The sequence below is a fragment of the Zea mays genome, chromosome 3 (assembly GCF_902167145.1).
Source record: "Zea mays cultivar B73 chromosome 3, Zm-B73-REFERENCE-NAM-5.0, whole genome shotgun sequence".
Classification (NCBI taxonomy): Eukaryota; Viridiplantae; Streptophyta; class Magnoliopsida; order Poales; family Poaceae; genus Zea; species Zea mays.
Genome location: NC_050098.1, coordinates 147,513,543 through 147,521,979, shown reverse-complemented (window position 1 = coordinate 147,521,979; position 8,437 = coordinate 147,513,543).

Genomic DNA, 8,437 nt, shown 5'->3' with positions numbered 1-8,437 from the left:
CGATCTGCAAGAGCCCGAGGGTCTTGGCGTAGATGATGTTGAGGCTGCTGCCTCCGTCCACGAGGACCTTGGTGAGCCTGACGTTGCCGATGATGAGATCGACAACGAGCAGGTACTTTCCTAGGCTCGGCACGCGGTCGGGGTGGTCGCCTTGGTCGAAGGTGATGGGCTTGTCGGACCAGTCTAGGTAGACTGACGCCGCCACCTTCATCGAGCAGACCTCCCGGCGCTCCTGCTTGCGGTGCCGAGCCAAGGCATTCGCCACTTGCCCACCGTAGATCATGAAGCAGTCATGGACCTTGGGGAACTCCTCTGCCTTGTTGCCCTCCTTCTTGTCGTTGTCCTGGCCTTTGCCACCTTCCGCCGGGGGCCCGACCTTATGGAAGTAGCGCCGAAGCATGACACATTCCTCAAGGGTGTGCTTGACGGGGCCCTCATGATAGGGACACGACTCCTTGAGCATCTTGTCGAACAGGTTGGCCGCTCCAGGAGGCTTCCGAGGGTTCCTGTGCTCGGCAGCGGCGACAAGATCTGCGTCGGCGGCGTCGCGTTTTGCTTGCGACTTCTTCTTGGCCTTCTTCTTCATGCCGTGTTGAGCGGACGCCTCGGGGACGTCCTCCTGTTGGCATCCCTGAGGCTGCTTGTCCTTCCGGAAGATGGCCTCGACCGCTTCCTGACCAGAGGCAAACTTGGTGGCGATGTCCATCAGCTCGCTCTCCCTGGTGGGAGTCTTGCGACCCAGCTTGCTCACCAGGTCACGGCAAGTGGTGCCGGCGAGGAACGCGCCGATGACATCTGAGTCGGTGATGTTGGGCAGCTCGGTGCGCTGCTTCGAAAACCGCCGGATGTAGTCCCGCAGGGATTCTCCTGGCTGCTGGCGGCAGCTTTGGAGATCCTAGGAGTTCCCAGGGTGCACGTATGTGCCCTAGAAGTTTCCAGCGAAGGCTTTGACCAGATCGTCCCAGTTGGAGATCTGTGCGGGAGGCAGATACTCCAGCCAGGCATGGGCGACGTCGAAGAGGAACATGGGGAGGTTGCGGATGATGAGGTTGTCATCGTCCGTTCCACCCAGCTGGCAGGTCAGCCGGTAGTCCGCGAGCCACAGTTCCGGCCTTGTTTCCCCTGAGTACTTAGTGATGGTAGTCAGGGCTCGGAACCGGGCCGGGAACGGCGCCCGTCGTATGGCCCGGCTGAAAGCTTGCGGACCGGGTGGTTCGGGCGAGGGGCTCCAATCCTCCCCACTGTCGTAGCGTCCCCCACGCCTGGGGTGGTAGCCTCGGTGCACCTTCTCGTCGAGGTGGGCTCGACGGTCGCAGCGGTGGTGCTCGTTGCCGAGGCGACCCGGGGCCGCAGGCGTCGCGTCCCACGCGCGCCCGGTGTGGACCGAGGCTTCCCGCATGAATCGGGAAGTCACGGCGCGATGCTCTGGGGGGGTACCCCTGCCTTCGGGAGGCAGAGCTTTCGGTCCGTCAGACCGCAGCATCCTCTAGGAGATTCTTGAGTTCTCCCTGGATACGCCGCCCCTCGGTGGTGGATGGCTCCGGCATCGCTCGGAGTAGTATTGCCGCTGCAGCCAGGTTCTGGCCGACTCCACTGGAAGCCGGGGGCAGCCTTGCCCTGGCATCGTCAGTGATACGGCGCTGGACGTCCTAGGCCTGATGACGCGCTTCTCTGGCTAGTGCTCAGCCTGCCCACTCCTGCCCGATGTTTTGTCGGAGCTGCACAAGTTGTCCTGCTTCCTCGTTGAGCTTGGCCTGCATCTCGCGGATTTGCTCGAGCTGTGTGTCCTGACCCCCCGCAGGGATTGGGACCGCAGCTAGCTCCCGAAGGATGTCAACGCGAGGCGCAGGCCTAGGGGGATCGTCGTCCTCCGGCATACCAAGGTGGTTGCCTTCGTCGAGACCCCCTAGATCAACGTGGAAACATTCGCGACTTGGGCCACAACCCTCGTCGTCAAGGCTGTGGCCATCATCGGAGCAATCGGAGAGGCAGTAGTCACATGCGGTCATGAAGTCTCGCATGGCGCTAGGATTACCTAGCCTGGAGAAATCCCAACCAGAGTCGGGCTCGTCATCTTTCTCGGAGCACGGGGGCCTGTAAGTCGAGACGGCCGTCAGTCGGTCCCAGGTTGACCACATATGGTACCCCGGAAGGTCAGGATATGCCTTTATGAAAGCGCTCACCGGAGCGGGGTCGCTTGGTGGATCGAAGCTGAATCTAAAAGGCACAGGGTGGAAAACGGATGGTACCTCTCGATCGATGGACGGTGACAAAGTCGTGTCGGGGACGGACTGCACCGTTATCTCAGGTACGAGGCTAACGCCCAGCAGGCCCTTCGCGAGCATGCTGGCGTCATCTGTCCGCTTGGGGTTGGCGTGTTGCGGGGAAACGACGCTCGTCTTCGTCTCAGGCGCGAGGTCAACGCCCGACGTGTCCCCCGCTGGGGCGCCGGCGTCGTTGACTCGCTCGACAGCCGACGAGGTGCCGCCTCCTGCTTGGCCACGGTTGCCCCGCCTCCTCCTCCTGCGGCGAGGGAGGCGACAGGACAAACCCGGATGCTGCTCTTCGCAATGGGGGGAAGACGTCGTCGATTCCGCCGCCGCCGGGCGGGTGGACGACCGTCGTTGTCGCTATCGCGCGGCGGAGGAAGGAGTACCATGTCGTAGCTGCCATCGAGGGACATGAACTCGAGACTCCCGAAACGGAGCAGCGTCCCGGGTTGAAGAGGTTGCTGGAGACTACCCATCTGGAACTTGACGGGAAGCTGTTAGTCAACACGCAGCAGGCCCCTACCTGGCGCGCCAATTGTCGGTGTTTTGACCCCAGGGGGTCCCTGGACCGACGAGTAAATTGTCGCTGCGTGTCCCAGCCCAGATGGGTCGGCGCGAGATGGAACACAAGGGGGAAAGAGAACCGCGGCTCGTGTTTATCCTGCGCCCAGGGCGGATGCGCTTGCAGTAGGGGGTTACAAGCGTTCGCGAGGGAGAGAGAGAGAGCCTGTTGGGAACTTGTTCTCAAATGCTATGAATTAAGAACAAGGCAACATAAAATGTTAAATGTTAACGTCCTTCGTCCATGAAGCATTATTCCCTTGAGGATAATGAGTCTTGGACGAAGGTTGATGAGAATATAATTACGAAGCTTAAGTCTTCGTAATAAAATTTTAATATATTGTGTAAGATAACATAAAACGAGAGGTATAAAAGGGTAATTAAATCATAGACGAATTATATTATATTTACTTAATATATTGAATCATTGAATACAATAATACCTCTGCCTTGGCAAAGGAGGATTCCGAAAGATGCGACTACAATTACCAGAATGCGTGAACAGTAACGGGATACTGTTCACTATTTATAGGCACAGGACACAGCCTGTGAGGAATTACAATTATGCCCCTCATAAAAGTTTACAACATTGACTCAGACCTTTATGGATCAAAAGGTCATTCTATCTCTAAGTCGGTTTGTAAATGTCGAAGCTTCATGAAGAGGAACCTTCGGCCATCTCATACAAACAGCTTCAGCTGAAAGCCGCTTCTCCCTCGAAGACATTCGGCGACGAAGCATAGACCCAACAGTAGCCCCTTTCGCGGTGCTAGATCGTTTTTCGTAACGAGCTTGATCCGTGAAAAAAGTCTCTTAAGCTTCGGGGAGCCGAAGGTCCAAAAAACACCTTCCCTGAGCTCGTTGTCGAGAAACGATTCATCTTCCCAGCGCGTAGCGGTCCCACCTTGCAGAGTTACTGTTTGGTCTCTGCGGTCCACCACGCAGCGAGTGCGAGCGGGTGTCCGCCTGGTGTAAAAATCCTGGCGCTTCGCCTTCTTACATGCAGTGCTATATAAACAGACGGGTAGGTGTGAAGTTACCACAGCATTCATTGCTATTTGCACTGTTTTGCTGCCAAAATTTTTAACCATAGCCGAAGCTCGTTTCCCGGAATCGAACGAAGCTCCAGTTTGAAGCCTGCTTCGTCAGAAGAAAAAAGTATTAAATTTCCACTAATTCATAATTAAATGGCCAGAGTGCGTTCTACCGCTAGGGTTGAGCGTGAGGGGGGCGAAACTGAAGCTTCGGAGACTGTTCCCATCTCCGAAGCCATGCAGCGATCCGGGCTGGTGACTTCGGAAAAGATTCCTAGTGATGATGTAGAACAAGCAGAACAAGCAATCGCTGAAGCAGAAGAAGATATTGAGGAAACTGATCCCGAAGATGATTATCGCATTGCCATGCCAAGCAAGCCCAGCCACTTGGACTTCGGGAAATCTACTGTTTCGAAGGCTGATCTCTCCAAGATGGTAAAGTCGGGCTTTTTTAATGAAAATCAGAAGAAACTATTACGCTTCGGGGGAGAAGAGACTACCCCAAAGCCGGAGAAGGATGAAATTGTTATTTTCAAAAGCTTTCTAAAGGCTGGATTAAGATTCCCCCTACATGGGATTATTGCAGAGGTACTGAATAGGTTCGGTATCTATTTTCACCAGCTGACCCCTAACGCTATCGTTAGGCTTAGTGTTTATATCTGGGCACTCCGAAGCCAAGCAGTGGAGCCATTTGCGGACAGCTTTTGCCGGGTTCACGAGCTACATTATCAGACGAAGGCTAGAAAGGATGGATTGCACGACAATTTCGGTTGCTATAACTTTGCCTATCGGAAAACCACAAAATTTCCTGTAATCAGCTACCGAAGCAAATGGGCAGCAGGCTGGAAGTCGAAGTGGTTCTATGTCAAGGTTGATGACGACAAGGAGAAGCTTGTGCAAAGTCCACTCGAACTAATCTTCGGAGAAACCCGACCTCGCTGCAACATGACACCCGAAGGTCCAACACAACAAGCAATGAATGAATTCAGAATTATCGCAGAGCATATCAGTACAAGGGACCTGGTTCAGGAGTTTTTGGCTTTCAAAGTTTTTCCCAGTTTGAAAGAATGGGAAATGCCGAAGCTAAAGGAGAATAAAGAAGGTGAACTTGTACGTTTACCTTACTATTTTAAGTTTAAAAAGTACTTTAAAACACCTTGCCAAGAGTGGCTGGATACAATTGAAGTGATGTGTAATGAAATACTTGGCAACTACTCCAAAAAAGAAGATCAATTGATGACTGCAGCCTTCGGCACCCGTCCGAAGCGAAGACTGAACCGAGTGCTGGACGCCTTGGGTTTTGAATACCCTGACTATGAAAATCTGAACAAAGGTGCCGGAGGCTAGAAAAGGAAAAGGATAACCGAAGCCTTAAATGAAGATGAAAAAGAAACACCAAAGAAGAAAATTCCGAAGAAAAGAAAAGCGTCTTCTCCGAAGCGAAAAATATCCGACGAAGAAGAAACCCCCGCATCACCCTCTGCCACTGATGTGGAGGCAATTTTGAAGGTAATGACTGAATCCCTGCCTGCGAAGCTAAGTCCATTGAGGCCTCAACTGACAAAGTTTTTTCAGAAGGAAAAGGAGCCCGAAAAAATGAAGAAAACAACTAAAGTAAAGAGACAGAGAATCATCGGTGTAACAGAGGTCATTGACAAGACACCGCCAAGAGCTTCAGCTCAGAAGACACCAGCAGCTGAAGAAAGGACAGATATTGAAATCACACCTTCGGAGATTGCAGCTGCCGAAGCTGCCTTAGTTGAAGATCTGAACCTGGAGAGCACAATTGAACATATTGACAAAATACTGCTAGACATGGCTACAGAAGAAGCCACCACTGCCGCCGAAGAGGCCATGGCCGCAGCGTCGGGGAAAGGAAAGGAAATTGCTAACGAAGCTTCAGAACACGAAGCGTTCATGTTCCAGAATTTAGTTGGAGAAAAACTGTCAAAAGCTGAAACAGAAGAGCTTAGAGAGTATGCCAAATCTTGCGGATACAAACCTGGAGCACTCCTCTTCGGAGGCATTGATGATGAAAAATTAGATTGTATTCGAGATCAAACTGGAGCCAAAGTTATTGGTACTCTGTCAAATAGTATCGGTTTTCCGAAGCTAGAAACAGATATCAGCCGCTACCGACGACAACATATCGTTGGTAGTCTATTTTATTCCAATTTTAAGGTGAACTTCTTTTCCCTTAACTTTTATTATTTTTGATAATGAAAACATTTCTAACGAAGGTTGTTTTCGTACAGAGCATGCTGTTGAGCAAAGCCTTGAAAATGCAGCAAGATTTTGAAGACAAGAAACACGAAGTTATAATTGAAAATTTAGAAAGCAAAATAAAGGAGCAAACAGCTGCTGTTGAGAAAAAGAACTTTGAGCTCCAAGCAGCTGAAGGTTTATTGGCGGAGGCCGAAGCTAAAATAACAGAACTGAACACGAAGCTTCTCCACCAATCTGAGCAGTTTGAGCAAGAAAAGCAAGATCTTAATGTAAAACTTGAAGCCGAAGCTCAACAAAATTCAGACTTGAAAAAACTATTGACGGGCCTTCAAGAAAAATGTTTGGAATTCAGCAACAAATGTATTCAACGATTAAGAAAAATTTTCCACTCAGTTGGAGCCAGCAGTGAGAAATTCACCCCCTCAGCTGAAGATTTACCGAAGACCTTCGAACATATTGGGGGTGAAATTGACGAGCTCGACGAAGTTATAGCTGGGCACGGTGACTTCTGTGCCTGGGTAGCTTCTCGGGGCACTGCTGCAGCTTTCCTAAAAGCTGGCTGCGATCATGGAAAGATTGTCAATAGGCCAAATTTCACTTTATCACCATCAATCCTAGATGACATTCCTGATCTCGCCCGAAGTATCTCCAATAGATTTATAAAAATGATATGGACAAAAGGTGGACGAGAAAAAGCTGGAGACGAAGCTCGGAGTCATCTTGAACCAGTAAGAAATCATACCTTGTGCTTACCTCTTCTTTCAAGCTCGATTTTGACTTACAACAACTTAATTCATGTAGAATGACGAAGCCGAAGTCGATGATTGAAAGAATGACGCCGAAGCTAAAATCCCCCGAAGATTAAGTAGGAGTAGACTGTAGACAGACTTAGGAAACTTTTGAGATAACTTTTTGTGAATGTAACTAAATTTGTCTTTAATAAGTTCTGTTCATACCTTGTATCATGCTCTTACCCTTCCATTAATGTATGCGATGTGCTTCGTTGTGAACGAAATTATCTTTTTTGAGCCGAAGGCGAAAAAAAACACCTTCCCTTCTTTTCGTACTCAGCGAAGCATAGAAAACAACATTTTCCCTTTTTTCCGAAGCTCTCCTTTTTGTACGCGAAGAAGCTCTTCTCTCTTTTTTTTCTTTTTGCCGAAGCAACCATTTATGCTATGATGATGATTATCCTACATATGCCTGGATGAATGTTTATGAATGCAAATGCTATGATGTAATGTGATGTGCAAATGAATGTCCAAACACATATCCGAAGCCATGCTCTCAGCCATTATTTCCTTAGAAACAATCATACATCAGCTCTGCATTCCCTTAGGAACGTCTTTGGAGCTTCTTCGCCTTTTACTTTCGGCGGGATCAGCGTTGACTTTTCGCTGTAAGCTCTGCATTCCCTTAGGAACGACTTTGGAGCTTCTTCGCCTTTTACTTTTGGCGGAATCAGCGTTGACTTTTCGCTGTAAGCTCTGCATTCCCTTAGGAACGACTTTGGAGCTTCTTCACTTTTTGCTTCGGCACTCGATGGTGCATTCTCAGCTTTTACATTTACATTCCTTGGGGGAATTTGCTCTTATAGAACTAGAAAAGGAAATTACATATGATGGCCCCATTAAAAACCTTTCTCCCCCTTTAGAAAGGAAAAGGGTGCCATGAAAAAGAAGAAACATAAAAAGTTACATCAAGTTACACATAATATCGCCGAAGCTCATCCGCATTCCAAGATCTAGGAATGTCGTTGCCGTCCATATCCTTTAATCTGTATGAACCGGGTCTTGACAAAGATGCTATTAAGAAAGGTCCCTCCCATTTCAACTGCAACTTGCCGACTGTGTCTGGGTTGGCCACTCTCCGAAGCACCAAGTGTCCTGGCTCAATATTTTTTAGCCGAACCTTTCTATCTCGCCATTTGATTGTTTCGGCTCGATATTTATTGATATTCTCCACAGCTTGAAGCCTAATCCCTTCTAAAGCATCTTTTTCCACAGAATAAGCATCTTCAGAACTTGATTCTGCTGAAGCTACCACTCTTATTGATCCAGTTTTAGCTTCCTCCGGAGTTATTGCTTCGTCACCGAATAATAACTTAAATGGAGTAAAGCCTGTAGACCTTGATGTTGTTGTGTTGTGGCTCCACACCACTTTGGTTAACTGATCTGGCCACTTTCCCCTGGGTTGATTGAAGATTAACTTCATTATTCCTGTCATTATAATGCCGTTGGCTCTTTCAACGAGCCCATTTGACTCCGGATGCCTGACTGATGCAAAATGGATCTTCGTACCAATTTGATCACAGAAATCCCTAAAAGCTTCGGAGTCAAATTGTGT